We start from the raw sequence: 19,090 nt of genomic DNA on the forward strand, positions 1-19,090 counted from the left end.
TCCTGTTAGTTCCTGCCCTGCCCAGTAGAACAGGACCCCGGGTAACTAAACAAGTCACAGTGAGAACAGACCTGGCTGGGAGCAGCGTTTGCCCCCCTCACGGGAACAAACCTGGCAAGGCCTCAGATTTTCCCTTGGGCCAAAGGGGTAACAAGAGTAATACCAACAAATGGATGCCTGGGAGAAAGATGAATTTTTACCACTGGCTCTGAGCATGGATTGATCAGTCCGCATCTGCTTCAGCTCCCTGGACATCTCTGCGCCTAGAAAGAGGGACAGACGTCAGCTGTTGTTTATATGGTTTTGGGGGACTCAGAGTAGGGATGGGTTTTCAGTTTGGAGTCACGGCCCAGGGAGAAATGCTGCATTTCTATTTCCCAGCTTCCCACTGCTCACTCGTGTCTGGGGGAGACAATCTCCCAGTCCTCTCTGAGCCACCCCTGCCCTGGCGCACTCTGGCCAACCCCAAATGTTAAAAAAACCATGAGATTGGCTTAAAGATCATAAGCTTTGTAAAAAATAATAAATTTTAGATCTCTTTTCTTTGCCTTCTGGTTCCTGAATTGTCACGTCACTTTCTCATTATGCATTATGTGCATTATGGGGGATTATACCCCAACCCCTGCAGCATCCCACGCTGGCCATTAACAGAGACACGGGCTGGGGATGGGAGGGACATGTGGGGTGATATCTTGGCCTCGTTGAAGCCAATGAGAGTTTGACCATTGACTTAAAGGAGTTGGATTGCACCCCTGGGATTTTCCACTGGGACTGTTCCTCTGTCACGGTCCTAAACGCTCTCCAGGATACTTACACTTTGCAATTGCCACGGCGAGGAGCACGGCCCACAGCACGAACGACACGGCATGCAGGGCGTAAAGGGTGACTATGGACTTTGCCGCCCCTTTCGGGCCCCTAGGAAACTGCAGCCAGGCACTCCCTGGAAGGGAGCAGCAGAGATGGGGCGGTTAGAGCACCAATCCCTGCCCCATGGGGAAGGCACGAGGGAAATCAGCAGTCACGGTTATTCGCCTTCACTAACTCAGTGATGGACGTGCCTCTGGGGTCAGGCACCTCTGGGCACCACAGGGCAATTCACACCCTGAGGTTGGGAGGGACATCAAATAGGAATTGGAACATGATTTGGTGTATGTCCATCCAGCCATCCCCGTTCTATCTAATCTCTCTATCCCCAGGACATCTAGAGTCCATCCACCGTCTCAGGCTTCCATCACTCCTCTTGCCCTAGCAGTGAGAGAACCCCTTTTCCTGGGAGTCCCCTGTGTTTTCCCAAGGATCCTTCAGGGAACCAGGCTGGGCGGTGCATGTGAGATGCTGTGAGAATTCCCAGGTGTTTCACTCTCCGCCCTGCCCCTGTCTCCTCTGTCCCCTTTGACTAGCTTCCACCATCAGCATCCGGCTCTGTGGCTCAGCTCTCTGTGTACATCTCCCCCCGCAGCCCCAGCCCCTGCTCGACCTGTGATCCCCTCTTGATGGCTGCCTGTACCCCTGCCCTGGCCTCCTCTCCCAGTGCCTGGAGCTTCCCCAGCACTGTCCCCCAAGAATCCTCCCCATCGTGCCAAAGACTCATGCGTTATGAAGACCCCCAGCCAGCGAGGCTGCCCCCAGCTCTGTGCCGCTGTCCCCTCTGCTGTAGCCTCCTACAGGCAGGGACCAGCCGTTGGCTCAGAAGGGTGTTCCCTGCACAGTGCCCTGTGCACCCCAGCCACTCCCCAGCCTCAGCCCACTGTGCTCCTGTCAGCGGGGAGCTGGGGAGGGGAAGGAAGCAGCTGTGTCCCCAACCCCCACATCAGCCCCATCCCACCCATCACCCCCCTTTGCTTCCCAGGCATGAAAATAAAAAAGAGGAAGAAAAGAACTGAAAATCTGCTGTAAATGCAGAATTGTTTCTACCCAGGAAGCACGCGACACCTTCCCATTGCACAACCCGGGGCATGCTGCCTGGTCAGCAGGACTCCGGAGCTGAAACGCAGCGGGCAGGACATGTACCTCTGGGCCAAGGAAAGGCACTGGGGACAAGGCTGCTGATGGCACAACCTGGGATGTGTATGAGAGCCCTGCATGGGACAATTATTTTAATCCCGCTCTAGTCCTGCTCTGCAATACGCAGGCCCACCCGCTCCCGCATTGTTACTTGTGTTTTTATCCCGCTCGCACCCATAAAATCCTTGGATCCCGCAAATCCCGCAGGAGACACAGATCCCCCCATGCTACTAAAAATACAAACAAAACAATAACCGTCAGGTAATCTAATCTGTCTAGACAGACAGATCTCAATGAAGTTCAGTTACAATTTTTAGCACTGAAAGAATAAAACTAGATGGTGATCAGACTGAAGTCTTGGACACTCTGTTCACCTTCCCCAGACCTGAAGATGAGCTCTGTGAAGCTCAAAAGCTTGTCCCGTCCACCAAGAGAAATTGGTCCAAGAAAAGATATTACCCCACCCGCCTTGTCTCTCACACATCCTGGGACCAATACAGTTACAAGACTATCTATCTATCTATCTATCTATCTATCTATCTATCTACTGTTTATCTATCTATCTGTCTGTCTGCTTTTAGATCCCTCGTTGCTGTACTACCGAAGCACCAAACACAAACATCTGACAAAATGCTGCTGAACCAAGTTGGGAAGTCCAGCCTGGTTCTGTCCAGCGCCCTCCGGCTGCGATGTCTGAAAAGCCACATCCCAGAGTAGAAACCTGCTCAGTTCCCGCCCCATCCCCTTCCAGAGAACAGGGGCCCCTTCATGGGTGAGCACTGCACAGCTCTGTATGTCGGGCCCGATTCCGCAGAGCTCCCTCAAACCGCCCAGCCCTTGGTTTCCGTGGTGTGTGAGAGCTGCGGGATCGGGGCCTGTTATTAAGGAGTCAGCTGATTGGGAGGAAGCGACGGTGGGATCTCTCACTATTGCAGCCCGGGTGTTACCTGCTGTTCCAGCTGCCATTTCTGCCTCTTGTTCCTTGAGCTCCACTCGGTCAGACTCTTCACACTTCTGGTAAATGCGGTCGAAAGCCATCGCTCCAAGCTTCTCCCTTTCCCGACTCTGTGCCGGTGGGTTTTATAGCCGCAGAGCCTCTGAGCAGCTTTCCCTGAAAAGGAAACACATGCACCCAGTCACCCTTCCCCTCTTCAGAACTGCCGAGATCCGTGTCCCTGTCACGTCTCCCCCAGCGGCTGGGAACCTTCGTACTATCAGCGTTCCTGGAAACATGTGAGGGAGTACAACCCACCTCCCCCCCGCCCAAACCGTGACTCAGTGCCTATTTTGCTTCAGTCTTCAGGTTAATGGAGACCAGATACTCAGCACAATTAATATTAACAACTGTGGGAAGGAACACAAGCCAAACTCGCGAATGATTAGGTTAAGGGATAGTTTAATAAGTTAGATGTACTCAAGACGGCAGGGCCCAATGCAATTCATCCTACTTAAGGAACTAGCTGCTGAAGCAATCTCACAAAGGAATGGTCTCTGTTCCTTCCTGACTGCGTACTTCTGGTTCCAAATGAGGTGTGTGGTTAGCCGCTCTGAGGTTCTACTGTAGTGAAAACAAGAGTAAGTTTGCAAACAGAAAAGGAGGACTTGTGGCCCCTTAGAGTCTAACAAATTTATTTGAGCTTAAGCTTTCGTGAGCTACAGCTCACTTCATCGGATGCATTCAGTGGAAAATACAGTGGGGAGATTTATATACACAGAGAACATGAAACAATGGGTGTCACCATACACACTGTAATGAGAGTGATCAGGTAAGGTGAGCTATTACCAGCAGGAGAGCGGGGGCGGGGGGGGGGGACCTTTTGTAGTGATAATCAAGGTGGGCCATTTCCAGCAGTTGACAAGAACGTGTGAGGAATGGTGGGGGCAGGGGGAGGGGGAATAAACAAGGGGAAATAGTTTTACTTTGTGTAATGACCCATCCACTCCCAGTCTCTATTCAAGCCTCAGTTAATTGTATCCAGATTTCAGAGTAACAGCCGTGTTAGTCTGTATTCGCAAAAAGAAAAGGAGTACTTGTGGCACCTTAGAGACTAACCAATTTATTTGAGCATAAGCTGTAGCTCACGAAAGCTTATGCTCAAATAAATTGGTTAGTCTCTAAGGTGCCACAAGTACTCCTTTTCTTTTTATATCCAGTTTGCAATTTAACTCCAATTCAGCAGTCTCTTGTTGGAGTCTGTTTTTGAAGTTTTTTTGTTGAAGAATTGCCACTTTTAGGTCTGTAATCGAGTGACCAAAGAGATTTAAGTGTTCTTCGACTGGTTTTTGTATGTTACAATTCTTGATGTCTGACTTGTGTCCATTTATTCTTTTACGTAGAGACTGTCCAGTTTGGCCAATGTACATGGCAGAGGGGCATTGCTGGCACATGATGGCATATATCACATTGGTGGATGTGCAGGTGAACGAGCCTCTGATAGCGTGGCTGATGTGATTAGGCCCTGTGATAGTGTCCCCTAAATAGATATGTGGACACAGTTGGCAACGGGCTTTGTTGCAAGGATAGGTTCCTGGGTTAGTGGTTGTGTTGTGTGTTGTGTGGTTGCTGGTGAGTATTTGCTTCAGGTTGGGGGGCTGTCTGTAAGCAAGGAGTGGCCTGTCTCCATAATCGAGAGTGAGAATATGGGAGACAAATGGTTACCGTCACGCTGTCTGGAGAGGCTCACAACCCTGAGTGCCAACCTCAAGGCAGAGACCCCAAACTGGTGGTATGTTCTGTGATTAGCTTTCATTAACCCCGTAACAAGAGTGAATTCCTGAAGTACTGTAACAGTCTTCTCACGGAGTCACAGTCCCTGTGGGCATTCCAGTCTGTCTCGCCAGGCAAGCTGGACCTTAGATCACACCCCAAAGACATCGCTTGTAGCCAGTCCTGTAATAAACTAACTAAAGGTTTATTAACCAGGCAAATGAAATAAGAGAGTTAAAGCAGGCAACATGCATACACAAATGAGTTACACGCTGTGGTTCCAAAAGGTGAGAGAGTTGTAGAAATCTGTCAGCACTGCCTGTCTGTTAGGGCTCACCCAGGTTGACCCAGGGGATCTTAGCTCCTGTTTCCTAGCTCTAGCCTGGGAGAGTCCAAACAGCAGAGCGAGAGAGAGAGAGAGAGAGAAAAGAAGATGAAAAAGTTTCTTGTCATCTAGTTTTATTTCCTTCTTCCACAATTCAAGATGATGGGTCAAGCCCTTTCGCAAGGACCCTCTCCATGGGTGCGATGGGGTCATTAACAAAGCCTTTGTGTTGTGATGTCCCACAATGGACCATTTGGATTCAATAGTCCATCCTGATGGGCAGGAGATAACACCTTTTGTAAGGATTCGGCATTGCACATTAAGCGATTTCCCCCCCTGGCTGGTGAGTTATTCAGAAGAAACATTTTACAATTACGGAGCAAACATGTAATGTTACCTTGTAGCATGGCATAGGGACATAAATAGGATTAATCCATGCAGCAATTTACAAGCATTTCATAAATTCTAAACACTAAACACATTGTCGTAAGTCCAGTACCCATCTTAACCATGCTAACACATAGGTAAGTGGGACTGGTTGTCAGCAATGAATTTGTCAGTGCTTGGCTGAGGCTTAAGCTTTGGCAGAGCTGACGTCTGGGTTTGCCAGTGTCACAGTTACATGCAGAACAAAATCATAACCCACATTTCTTAGAATCTAAGCTTAACTACCAAGCCATTCCCCTGTCTCCTACGAGATAGCTTGGCCCAAGGGCTTTTCCCGGCATGTCCAACCAGTCAGGCAGAGATCTTTTCTCAGAAGATCAAGCCTGCCAGTGGCTTGCCCACACAGATTGAATGGAATCACTGGGGGTTCATCTGCACCCCAGATAGAGTTCCAAACATTCATTCTCTGACTCCTACACAGGATAACCCCTTTGGCTTTGGTGTTTGCTGCAACCCAGAAGCTGGGAATGGAAGACAGGGCATGGGTCACTTGAATGATGACTTGTTCTGTTCATTCCCTCTGGGGCACCTGGAAATGGCCACTCTTGAAGACAGGACACTGGGCTAGATGGACCTTTGGCCTGACCCAGTGTGGCCGTGCTTATGTTCTTACATTCTCTGCAGGCTAACAATTAGCGCTGGCACTCAGACTGTAAATGGGCATCCGTTGTGAACCATCCACTCCTTCATTTCACACATGACAAACCCAAGTGAGAAAAGCAACAGACAATGGAAGCAGCAGTGAGAAAACTTACAAGCTTTGCCCTTCAAAGGCAGGGACAATCAAAGTGACTCAGGCACCTTAGAGGTGTTTTCGCATCAGTTTGTAACTTTAAAATGGCAGCATCTCAAGCCCCGGAGAGCAGGGCTGGATTTACACCTTATGCACCCCTAGGCACAGCATCTTCAGCACCCCCCTGCCTGCAGCTGGCCTTCGTGTTGCACACAGTTTTAGAGAGGTAAGGTGCCCCGAGAATGCTGACACCCCTAGACATGTGCCTACTATGCCTATAGACCCCTATGGTATGTCTACACAGTGTACTAAGCTGGGGCTCTGACTCAGGTTTAAGACCAAGCCCCACTTCTGTCCACACACAGAAGTTAGTTTGACTCAGGCTTGCAGAACCTGCTAGGGGGTGGGGTCAAAGCCGAAGTCACTCTGTGATGCAAGTCAGAGCCCAAATGTTTCTTAGCCCTGGTCTACACTACGAGTTGAGGTCAAATTTAGCAGCTTTAGATCGATTTAACCCTGCTCCCGTCCACACAACAAAGCCATTTTTGTCGACTTAATGGGCTTTTAAAATCAATTTCTGTACTCCTCCCCAACAAGGGGATTAGAGCTGAAATCGACATCGCCAGGGTCGAATTTGGGTTAGCGTGGATACAATCTACGGTATTGGCCATCTGGGAGTTATCCCACAGTGCTCCATTGTGACCGCTCTGGACAGCACTCTCAACTCGGATGCACTGGCCAGGCAGACAGGAAAAGCCACGCAAACTTTTGAATTTCATTTCCTGTTTGGCCAGCGTGGCAAGCTGATCAGGACAGGTGACTGTGCAGATCTCATCAGCAGAGAACCCCTTTTCCTGGGAGTCCCCTGTGTTTTCCCAAGGATCCTTCGGGGAACCAGGCTGGGCGGTGCACGTGAGATGCTGTGAGGATTCCCAGGAGTTTCACTCTCCGCCCTGCCCCTGTCTCCTCTGTCCCCTTTGACTAGCTCCCACCATCAGCATCCAGCTCCATGGGACACTATGCGGTCCCACCAGTCTGTGCTTGTTTCCCAGGCCCAGAATTGGCATTCCACGGCATGAGCATGCCCCACTGCCACCAGGATGGCCAAATTGCCCATACTTAGAGAGAAGTCTGTGTCCATGTCCTTATCGCTCTCCTCACCGTGCTGCTGTTGCCTCCTCGCCTGGTTTTGCAGGTTCTGGTTCTGCATATACTGCATGATAATGGGCGAGGTGTTTACAATGCTCATAACTGCCGCGGTGATCTGAGCGGGCTCCATGCTTGCCATGGTATGGCATCTGCAGGAGAGCAGGAGAGCAGAGTTGCAGGGAAAGCGGTAATTGGATGACCAGTTTTGGAGACCTACTGCACCGTCTGCTGCCAGGACACAACAGCTGAGCGGGCTGGACATTGCCGTGTTATGGCGAGAGAATAGCAGCCGAGCAGAGTTGCAGCGGAAGCGGCCCTGTGAGACCACAGGAGCGGCAGCAGAAGTGGTGGATGATGACGGTCATATAGAGGACCTGCGAGGTGGATTCATAGCAGCAGGAGAGCAGGAGAGCAGAGTGGGAGCAGAAGCGGTGGATGATGACGATGGTTAGCAGTCCTACCGCACCATCTGCTGAAAGCAGTATGGCGCCCGCAAGGAAAAAAGGCGTGAAACGATTGTCTGCTGTTGCTTTCACGGAGGGAGGGGCGACTGACGACATGTACCCAAAACCACCCGCAACAATGTTTTTGCCCCGTCAGGCATTTGGAGCTTAACCCAGAATTCCGAGACTGCAGGAACTGTGGGATAGCTACCCACAGTGCAACGCTCCGAAAGTCAACGCTAGCCTCAGTACTGTGGACGCACTCTGCCGACTTAATGCGCTTAGTGGGGACAACGCACAATCGACTGTATAAAATCTCTTCCTAAAAATCGACTTCTATAAATTCGACCTAATTTCGTAGTGTAGACATACCCTGAGTGTCTGTTGCGGGGCTAGTTTGTCAGTTTGTCCATGTGCTTGATTGTTTGAAAAGTGTGAACTGGGAGTGCTTTGTTCCAGATGGGTCTGACTGTTATAAAAAGGCAGTCAGTTGCAAACCAGCTGAGTGGTGAACAGCGGAGTGGCTAAGAGGGAGTTTGACTGGGGAGAGCCCACTGAGGCTTTCATCTTGCAGGCTTTTCTGAATAGTTACTGCAACAGCTGAGGAAGCTCTTAGAAGGAAGGTAATATGGATGGTGAGTGATCAGCTGTTGTGACCTGCACAGGATGTGCCATGTTTGTCTTTCTTCCACAGGAGAGAAGCGACTTTGACTGTACAAAGTGCAAGCTGGTCTTCATATTGGAAGAGAAGGTTCAAGGTCTGGAGAATCAAGTATCAACCCTGTGTTGTATAAAAGAAACTGAAGATTTCCTGGACAGACATCGGGAGATGCTTCTACGGGCACAATGTTCTGAAGAATCAGAGCAGGCTGCGCAGCGGGGACAGAAGGACAGTGAAAAAAATTGGCAGCATGTGACCTGCAGAAGAAGAAAGAGGAGAATCCATGTATCAGCTACGCAAATACAGGTAAGCAACCGTTTTCATGTTCTCTCCACAGGTATTAATGTGGAGAGTGGACTAGATGATACATCTGAGGGAAGGGAACAGAAGGAGACTCCCCCGATTGGAAGGCATGAGATGCACTGTCCTAGGGATGGGGGTTCCATGACCACCTCTCCCAAGGGAGCAGAGATTAGTGGTTAGAGCAGGGGAGCCAGGTTTTGTTTCCCAGCCTTGCCACAGAGTCCCTGGGTGACCATAGTCAAGTCAGGTTGGAGAGGAATCGAGGCACAGGGAGACTGTGACATAGGGATAGAACTGGCTGAACTCCAGAGACTGGGGACACTCAGACCACTCTGCCCAGTGTGAAGGGGCCTAACGGGGTGGAACACCCCCCCACCCAGAATTCCCCCTCTGTCCTGCACAGCCCAGAATCCAGGGAGCACAAAGGGGTTGAAAGCCACACACCCCAGCCCTGCAGCGAGTGGAGGAGCAGAGCAGGGGAGAATCAGGCTGTACCCAACTGCGGGTGCGGGTCACCGCGGTGAGGAAGAGCAGGTCGGCCAGGAAGAGGCAGAGGCAGAGCTGCAGGTGGAGGGAGGTGCTGACGTTGCGGATGGAGCGGCACATGAGGAAGGTGAGGATGGAGAGGAAGAGGCACAGCAGAGAGAGGGCCAGTCCCACACAGGTGACAATGGTCAGTGGCTCACTCTCCTGTAACACAGCAAAGGGAGAATCACCAATGACCCCAGCCCGGCCCCCTCGGCTCTGACTCAGCCTTTCCCCCAGCAAAGCCTCCAATCGCTCCAGGGAGAGCTTTGCCCATGGCTGAGCGTGGAGCTCAGGGTCCAGCCCTGTGATCCGAGTCTCACGGTGAGATACCGTCACTGTGGTGGGAGCCATTAGGATGGCGAAGCTGGAGAGATGGTCACAGCGGCAGGTGGTGTGAGTGCTGTTCGTGTGCACGGCGGTGCAGCCGTCCGGAGACCAGCTGCCGCTCTCGGCCACTACTTTCCAGTAGACGCAGAGAGCCTCTTCCTCCTGTTTTTTGTCCTGGAAACACAACAGAATCATCCTCATCCTCACGGGACCACAGAACATCGTTTCTGTTATCACATGTCTATAGCAAAGCCGAGGCCACCTACAGTTCCACGGCTCTCCCCACGCAGCCCCAGCGCCCACTGGGCCATCCCGGTGAGAGCCGAGAGATAACGCAGATCCTGCTGCTCCAAAAGCACAGGCCCTGCTATTGGAGCGAAAGGGAAATAAATCCTTGCTAGCCGTTAGCACTAAACGGAACGTGGCCATTGGCTGAGTACTTCTGACTGCACCCAGCAGGGGGCAGTGCTGTGCGCACAAACACATATGCACCCTCACCACTGCATCACCGTATCAAAGTGTTTCATGATGATCTCCTGAACTCCACTATCTGTAGAAAGCGGCTGTCCAGTTATTCCGGCTCAGGGGTGAGCTAAGCGGAGCTGTTACCCTAGAACACTTTGCACGGCCGTGTGTCGCGGTGCGACCCCTATTCTCCTCCTCTAGTCAAACAGCCCCATCGCGTCAGGAAAAAGGAGGCCCCTGCTTCTTAGGACCATCGGGAGCCAGAAAGGCAGCACGGTCCAAATGCCAGACAGGAGATTGTGTCTTGTATATGCCCCTCTAGAGGCCCAGATATGGAGTAAAGCGAGGGGATCTTCCTCCACGCACCTGTCTGTGGCGCAGGGTGAGGTTTGCGGGTCTGGAGAGGTTAATGGGTCTCCCGTCTCCGACGGCCCCACTCACCACCATGGAGTTGAGATGACTCTTCTCCAGCTTCCCACCAGCCGGTAGATTTCCCTTGCTGAGATGTCTCGCACTGATGATGGAGTCCAGGGTCCAGGATGGAGTCCAGGATGATGGAGTCGTTAGGCAGCTGGAGACGTTATGGTGAAGAATGAGCCGGCCAGGTGCCCAGGGCTCACAGTGAGTCTGTGGCAGATCTGGGAATGGAACCCAGGATCCTGGCCACAACTCAAGATTTACCCACTGGACCGTGCTACCTCCTCCCTCGGAGCCTCCAGGAACACGTCCAGCTGGAAATGTCTAGCTGCAGGATGCAGAGATGAAGATTCAGTTTTTCTCAGTAAGAGCAGGAGAGGGGCTGGCCAGGGATGAGCTTCCCCTGGTGCTGGAGGATTAGCGGCCCTGAATATGGCTGCTGAGGGTAGGGGTACACGTTACCCTGGTCCCCCACATCTCCATTTGGGAGTCTAGCTAGACTAGAGTGTCCCTGCCCTTTCCATTTGCTGGGCCCACTTCATACCAGAGACCCTCTCATGAGCCGTCTCCCCTCTGTGCCCCCCAACTCCTCACTGCTTGGGGCTCAAGCTGTGGGACGGCCAGGAAGGAAGGTATCAGCTCCACGGCCCACAGCCTGAGAACCACTGGTCAGCCAGCAAGGAGAACTCCAGGGCTAGAGACAGAGGCCAGGGCCCGGCCTGGGGATCCATGGGGAGGGAGGGAAGAACGGGGGAACCCAGACTGGGGTTCATTGCCCGGGAACTGCTCTGTGCCGTGGTTGGGCCCTGGGTGTCGCCATCCCCAGGATTGTACCTTGTGTGGCTGCCCTGGTGACTGTATCACAGTGCACTCCCATTGTGTCATTGTGAGCGCTCAGCGTGAAGACCTCGCTGTCCCGGTTGCAGTCCCCAGTGACGAGCCGTGTCTGGATAGCTGCGGGGGGGTGGGGGTGAGGAATGACAGAGCCCCTCGCTGTGAAACCCCTTCCCTGGGAATCTGTCCATTCTGGGCCAGATCCACCCCCCACCCCCTCCACTTGGAGCTGGGGGGCTTCAGGGCTCTTCTGCACTGTGGGAGGGGGAAGTTTGGGGCCCCCCCGCAAGTTCCATTGATCACCCCCCATATCCCCTCCCCCCATTCTGGCTGTGTCTCCCGGGGGAGTAGTGGGGGTGGAGGTAGGTGCCTGGCTCAGCGTGGCGGCCCCTCGTGGTGGAATGCCAAATATTACATTTAAACCCTTCTCGGGCATTGCTGTTCCTGGTGGGGCTGGGTTCTATTTCCTGGTGCAGGGGCAGTGCTGTTCTGTGTCTGTACTGAACACAGGCTCACATCCACAACGGTATACAGGCTCTAACTTCCAGTGGATTTGGGGCACAGCGTATAACCCCAGGTTTCAGAATAACAGCCGTGTTAGTCTGTATTCGCAAAAAGAACAGGAGGACTTGTGGCACCTTAGAGACTAACCAATTTATTTGAGCATAAGCTTTCGTGAGCTACAGCCCACTTTATCGGATGCTCACGAAAGCTTATGCTCAAATAAATTGGTTAGTCTCTAAGGTGCCACAAGTCCTCCTTTTCTTTTAATGTATAACCCCGTGTCTCACAGCAGCCAGCAGATGGCGCTGAGAGCCACACGTTCCCCCCAGAGCCTCTGTCGTCACGTTCTGTGTTGTCCTCTCCGGGGACCGGAGCGCAGTGGCCAGTGCGGCCAGTTCCACGCTCTGCAGCAGGACCGTCACGGCCGACCCCACCTCCTGCTTGTCTCTGTCCTTCCAGAGGGAGGTGCTGTTCAGCAGGGAGTTGAAAGAGCGAGTCGTGTTCTGGGGACAGGAAAGGAAAAGCCCTGGGAGCAAGCAGTCTGGGGTATATATGTATTCTCCAGGGGCACTGGGCATCACAGCCTCTCCCAGTTTCGGGGGCCGCAGTACTCTCAGAGGAGGAGCCCTTTAGAAAGGGGGTCCCCTGAGGCTGACTTGGGGCCCCACTGGGACCTGAAGCCAACTGGGGCTAGAACCCTTTATCATTCCTTCTTCGCTCCTGCTCCACCATCCCCCATCCCTCCATTACAGATGCCAGGGAACAACGTTGTCACAAGCCGATGGCTTCCTAGGTCGTCTCTATGCTGCATCCAGCAGCTGCTCAGAAATGTCTGGCAGGGCAGGGACAGAGCCCAGATCCTGCTGCTTGAAAAACTCAGGTCATGACAGATGAGCTGAAGGAGAATCCCCAGTAAGCGTTAGCAGTATAGCACCTCCGATGAACAACAACAGGTCTGAACACTAGAGGGCGCATGTGGGTGGACAAACACAAACGTGCACTCACACCCCTGGAGGGCATGTGCACGCAGACACAGACAAACACCACGAGAGGGTGCACCCCCCCACCCAGCAGTGGAGGGCACAGGTCTTTTCTGAAGAGGATCTACATGTCTCCCTGCCCCCCAGTGAGACTCTAACCCGGCACAGCAGCACGCAGGGCTCTGGGGCACACTCGGGGGCACTAGCCCGCAGAGCACATTCAAGGGACGGAGCCTCTCACCTCCAGTGATAACGTCGCACTCCCGTCTCCACACGTAGACATCAGAATCTCTAAGGTCGAATTAAAGAAATTGCAACAACTGCTGTTTCCGCAGCTCCGCTTTAGCTGCAGAGAGACCCAGGGCAGGGGGTGAGCTCTGCAGGGGCTGAAGGGCGACCGACATTGGTGTCAGTAATACCATCTATGATCCAATTTATGCTAATAAATGAGCAATTCCAATTCCTCGATTGTTACCGAGGCTCCTGGCACTGGTCTATAGGCAATTCAAGAATTCCTCTTTTCATGTTCCTTGGTTCCATGATTAATTTTGTTCTCAACCTCTTGATTTTGTGCTGTGCTCATATCTTCCCTCTTTTTACCCTCCCCTTTTGCTATTAGTTAAGCCCTCTAAAGGGGCACTAACCTCTTGAATGCCTGAGTGGTGGGATGTGGTACCAGAGTCCTTTTCCTAGCTTTCAGTGCCCCCTGCAGACCGCTGACAGATCTTGGCTGATCTACAGTAGCTTGGCCCTCCAGCCAAGTAAGGATGTCCAAATGAACCCCTTTCAGGGTATTCTAGAGTCCAACAAATAACCAGTCTCTTTGCCCTTGCTAGGGTCTTCAGCCCAGTTCAGCCTTTTAAATTGAGTCTTTGTTTGGGCTCCCAAATAAACCCAATCCCATTCTTGGGATTTATGCCACTTTACCTGTGGCCGGTAGGGGAACCTGGGCCCACCCACAACTCCGGGTTCAAACGCAGGGACCCTATGCACAGCAGCCACACACTGCTCACTTCAGTTCTTCGCTGCTATTTTCCCTGGACCTCTTCCTACTGGCCCTATTATCTCTAGTCCTGTCTCAGGGCCAGCGTCCTCAGGTTCTACTCTATCTGCAATCCCAATTATGTTAGGTCAGCTAACCATAAACTCTGTTTGATTGTCAGATTCCTTTGGCCTGAGAGGAGCCCACTTCCGCACTCCACTGGTTTCAGCCTGGAACTGAACCACTAAGGCCAGGAACCCCTGTTTTTCTGGGCCAGCTGGTCCCTGACTGGCTGCTGCTCACCCTTCTAGCCCTTGGAGGACCACGTCTCTGTGGTTTCCAAAATGGCTGCTTGGAGGACTCACCTTTGCTGCTCTTCTCCTCTCAGCCCACTGTTTCTTGGAGCTGGGGGGAAGTAGGTTGCAGGAGGACTACGGGGCCCCCAGCCGGCCAAATACACCCCATCTCAAACCAACTCTAGCCATCATGTCACCAAGAAGAGTGGCCACCCTTCTACTGAGGTGGAAGCCATCCACACCATACAGCCCCCTCTCCCCACAGAAGTTGGACCACTGTTCTACAAAACCAGAACCCTCCATCACTTACCTAGCCAGCAGATCACTTCCATAATTTTCTGGGTTCTGTCTTCCTTTACTCGTGGGACAGGAAGGATTTTTTCAAAGATGGCTTGGACATTCTTCTTCTTCAGCACATTTCCAAGTGCCCAGAAGTCATCTACTATCTGTGAGATATCCCGCGGTGCAATGACAGTAATGCCGATATGAACCATCACCAATGGATCCTTACCTGTCGACTTCCGAAGCCTGTCCAATCTTAGAGTGATACCTTGTGTCTTGGCTCTGGGAGGGCAGCGCCCGGTCCTGTGGTCCTCCTATCCCTTGCAGAACATTCTTTCAATTTTTGGAGTATTGAATCTCCAGCAATGATCAGCTGTCTTCCTTGGATAGTTGGAGACCTCTGTGCAACCAAGCTTGATTTTCTTACTCACATGTTCCTGGAATACTAGACATCACAACACTTCTCGGAATGGCATGCGCCCACCCCTGCCTGCATTGCCTCACCCCTGCCAGCGTGACTTCGTCCGCATGGTGTGTGCAAGGTCACACTGCATGGGGGATGCCATTTGCAAGAGCGTCCCACTCCCATTGGCCTGACCTTGGATGGAGCAGGTGTACAAAGTCATACTGGTGGGGCAGAGAAGTGCACTCTCCAAAATGGGGTCTCCCGTCTGATACTGGAAAAACCACTTCCAGTTTTTACCACTCCAGATAGGAGACAAACCTGCCAAAAAGAGGACCATCTGGTGTGAAACCAGACAAGTGGCCTCCCTACGCCAAACTGCCATTCAAAAATGTCCTCTATATCTCTCCATTCTCTTGGACTTGCTGGATCTTGTGAGGTATCTTACAAAACTTCCACATTCACGACCTGGCACATCATGCGTCCATCTTCTGTTCAGAAAACAGTGCACACACTGATGGGCTTTGGCCACATAAAGTTAATTTTTGCCCAGTGAATTCCCCTTTCTCAGGTGTTTCCTGATGGCTGTTCTGTCTGGGTGTGGTGAGCAGTGAGGAATTGTCCAAGATGTGCTGGTGGAGGAAGTAAGGCAAATAAACAACACATTCCCAGTGGTGACACACATTTCTTTGACTTTCAGTTTGTCGGGAGCTGGTGGAGTGATGCTGGCATTGTGTATGGGGGGGTCATTAACCAGGGGGGCCATTAGATTGTCCTGCCAAAAAAGTCTTTGTTCTTTTAACATGATATTGGATCCAGATATTCCTCACTTGAGCGGCTGCTTGGAGACAAGTGTAAACTCCCCAATCCCTGCCTGAGTAAGAGCCGGCAGAGCTGTTCTGGGCAGATGTCATGAAGGTCCAAGGGGGTTAGGCTCATGATCACAAGTTAACACTGTAGAAATGCAATTATTCCCTTCCATTTATGTTCTCATAGCCAGTAAAAATCATCAGCTTCGTCATTAGCTGCTATAAATCTGTGGAGCTCCATGAAAGTATGTGGAATTACACTAATTTATACCACCTAAATTTCTGGCCCTTCATCCTCAAGATATATAGACGTGTATGTATCCCTCCCCTCCCCCAGCACTGACCCCAGACATGCAAAGCACCCCCTGCAGGGCCCAGTGGAACACTCCACACAAACAAACAAAGACATCTGTGGGGAGCATGACCCAGGCTGGGAGTTGGTCGAAGAAGCAATTGTAGAAGAGCCACTGACTAAGGGCTGTGTTGCCACTTATGCCCATACAGCGACACAGGTCTTGTTATCCCCATCTAACCCCACATGTGGACAAACTTATTCTGTTTAGCCTAAACCCCTTCCAAGGTGACGTAAAATAAACTGAATAACGGTCACTCTTATGCTGGACTAAGAGGATCCACATGAGGGGTTAACCTAGGATAACAAAGGCAATTTAAATTCACAGTTTAGTTCATAGCAGTATAACGTAGAAAAGGCGTAAGAGTGACAACTAGGGGCCTGATCTCCCACTGGTGTAAAACAGCATCGTTCCATTGGAGTCAATGGGGCCAGATCCCCAGCTGTGAACATCGGCATCATTCCACTGGGGTCAATACACCCATTGACACCAGCTAAGGATCTGGCCCTATGTAATAAGCTTCCACACACTCAGTAATGGAACTGTGCCCAGAACTAGCTCTGAGAATAGGAAGAGGGAAATTAACCAGAATGAGGAAGCGCATCAGAAATGACCCTAATGTTTAAATTGAGGAAACTCTGTGCAAAGGCTGCTGGAACCAAACCATGGAGCCCCAAAGGAGGCAAATCCCAGACACCCAGGCACAGTGAGGCTCCCTGCTTATCCCTGGCTGAACTTCATAACCCCCGGTCACCACAGCCCCTGCGCCATTTGTGATCCTGGTTTTGTTTGCTCTCGTACAATCATCCATGCTCCTCACCCCATCCCCGTCCCCGTCCTTGTCTGCCCTTGTCCAGTAACTCCACCGCTCTTTCTATGTCCTCAGTCTTATCTGCCCCTTGTACAATTGTCCCACGCCTCCTGATCGGCTCATGTCCTGGCTTGTCTGCAGCTGGTACAGCCACTTCTGCGTCCCCCCACCCAGGAAGGCACCGATGCACGGTACGACCTCCCATAGCCAATCCCACAGGCTCCAAACCCGTACACACTTCAGTCCCTCTCTGATGGGCTGTCACAAGTGAATCTGCTGATTGGCATTTGGTGGTTTGGCTGTTCCCCTTTCCTGGTCCCTGCTTCTCTGTCCATCCTTAGCCTGCGAGTTTCTCAGGGCAAGGACCATCCTTTCTTGTGTCTCTGGAAAGCACCTGGCACATTCCAGGCATTGCCACAAACATGGCACCAAAGTGTACACAGCACAGAATTAGCCAGGCGAACTCACTAACACTGGATGTCAGTGAGACCGAGGGTGAAGGGCCTGATTATGATTTTCAAACAGGGCCCTTTGCACTGAAATAAAGGGAACTTCATGTAACTAAGAATCAGGCCCTATGTATTTTCAGCATAAAAATAACAAGTTACATTAGACAGGATAAAAAAATAAACATAAATGCTCTACGTCTCTGCCCTTCTTCTTCAGGGCACAAACCAATCACTAGTTGCCTGGAGTCAGAAATGTCCCCACATTTCAGAATTGTCCACCTTAATTCTATTTGATTTGAATTAATGGCTAATCCCAAAGGGACATGGCCCCTGCAAAGTGAGCGCCACCCAGGTCGATCTCTGGCAAGATACTTAGGGTGGTCTGATTGCATACTCCTTTTATGTCCATCACTGGCAAGCGTAAGCTTTTCACACCCACACGATTGCTGGTTCTTTAGCAGCATTTCTTGGTATGCATGCTTTGGAATTCGTTCATCTTATAATATTTCCGACCAGGAAAGCTGCTGATCCCAAACCAGTGCTGATGGAGGTGATTGCTGAGTTCAGCTTTTAATATCCTCATTTCTGATCTTCTCCTGCCACTTGATATGAAACACCTGACGGAGACAACGACAACATCAGGAGAATCGACAGCACCAGTCCAATGTCCTTCAGCCTTCCTCACCACACACATTTCACTTCCGGAGGACAGAGTCGGTAGAACTGTGGTTCTGTAGGTCCACAGCTTCATAGCAAGCCTGATATCATGATGGTCCCACAGAGAATCCTGAATGACCTGAAACACGGCGGCTGCTGCAATACGAGCTACGGGCACCCACATCTTTGAAGCATCTACCAGGGCTGTCCAGGGGGGTTCCAGAGAGGCTGGAGCTCGGCTGGTCTCAGTTGTGACAGATGACAGAAAAAGAAGCAATAGTCTCAAGTTTCAGAGAGGGAGGTCTAGGCTGGATATTAGGAAACACTATTTCACTAGGAGGGTGGTGAAGCACTGGAATGGGTTCCCTAGGCAGGTGGTGGAATCTCCTTCCTGAGAGGTTTTGAAGGCCCAGCTTGACGAAGCCCTGGCTTGGATGATTTAGTTGGGGATTGGTCCTGCTTTGAGCAGGGGGTTGGACTAGATGACCTCCTGAGGTCTCTTCCAACCCTAATATTCTATGATTCTATGATGTTGCCCAAATATTTAACAGTCCAGACTGGTGAACATTGAGCCGGTTGTAATTTGGAGCTGGAGGCTGTTAGATGCTAATGGCCTGGGACTTCATTTTATCTGGGTTAATAGCCGGACCAATGCATGCAGCTTCTTGCCTGACCAGCTTGCCATTGGCTGCAGCCATTCACTGAACTGGGCCAACAGGACAATGTCATTGGCGTATTCAGGATCTCAAAGCAGAATGGTGTTCAGCTCAACACTACTGACAGCTGCCTCCTCAAAAGTATCCATCAGCCCAACAGTGCTGGTATAGCCGTGTCCACCTAGGGCTCCTTACACCTTCCTCTGAAGCAGTGATAGTGGTTCAAGTCGAAGAGGTCTAATACATATAATGTACCCTGGTCTTCATCAGCAGATCTCAAAATGCTTCATAAAGGAGGTCAATGTCATTATACCCATTTTATTGATGGGGAGACGAATGCAGAGGGTTACTCTGCAACAGAGCCAGGATTGGAACCCAGATCTCCTGATTCCCAGTCCAATTCCGCTGCCACCAGACCCCACTTTCATGCTTCCAACATAACCTGCAGGGTGATTTTTTAAAAAAATATACAATTGGCCTCAGAATTGTTACTTGCCAAAAATCTCATGACTAGGGCCTTACCAAATTCACAGTCTGTTTTGGTCAATTTCACGGTCAGAGGATT

At 51.3% G+C, this 19,090-nt stretch overlaps 1 protein-coding gene across 1 annotated transcript in view; it reads right to left on the reverse strand.

The window, feature by feature from the left end:
• Nucleotides 1-19,090, reverse strand: part of LOC102941668 (adhesion G protein-coupled receptor E3) — a 123,058-nt gene that overhangs the window by 9,477 nt on the left and 94,491 nt on the right. The gene's annotated exons all lie outside the window — the stretch shown is intronic.

This window comes from Chelonia mydas, chromosome 20 (assembly GCF_015237465.2).
Source record: "Chelonia mydas isolate rCheMyd1 chromosome 20, rCheMyd1.pri.v2, whole genome shotgun sequence".
Lineage (NCBI taxonomy): Eukaryota > Metazoa > Chordata > Testudines > Cheloniidae > Chelonia > Chelonia mydas.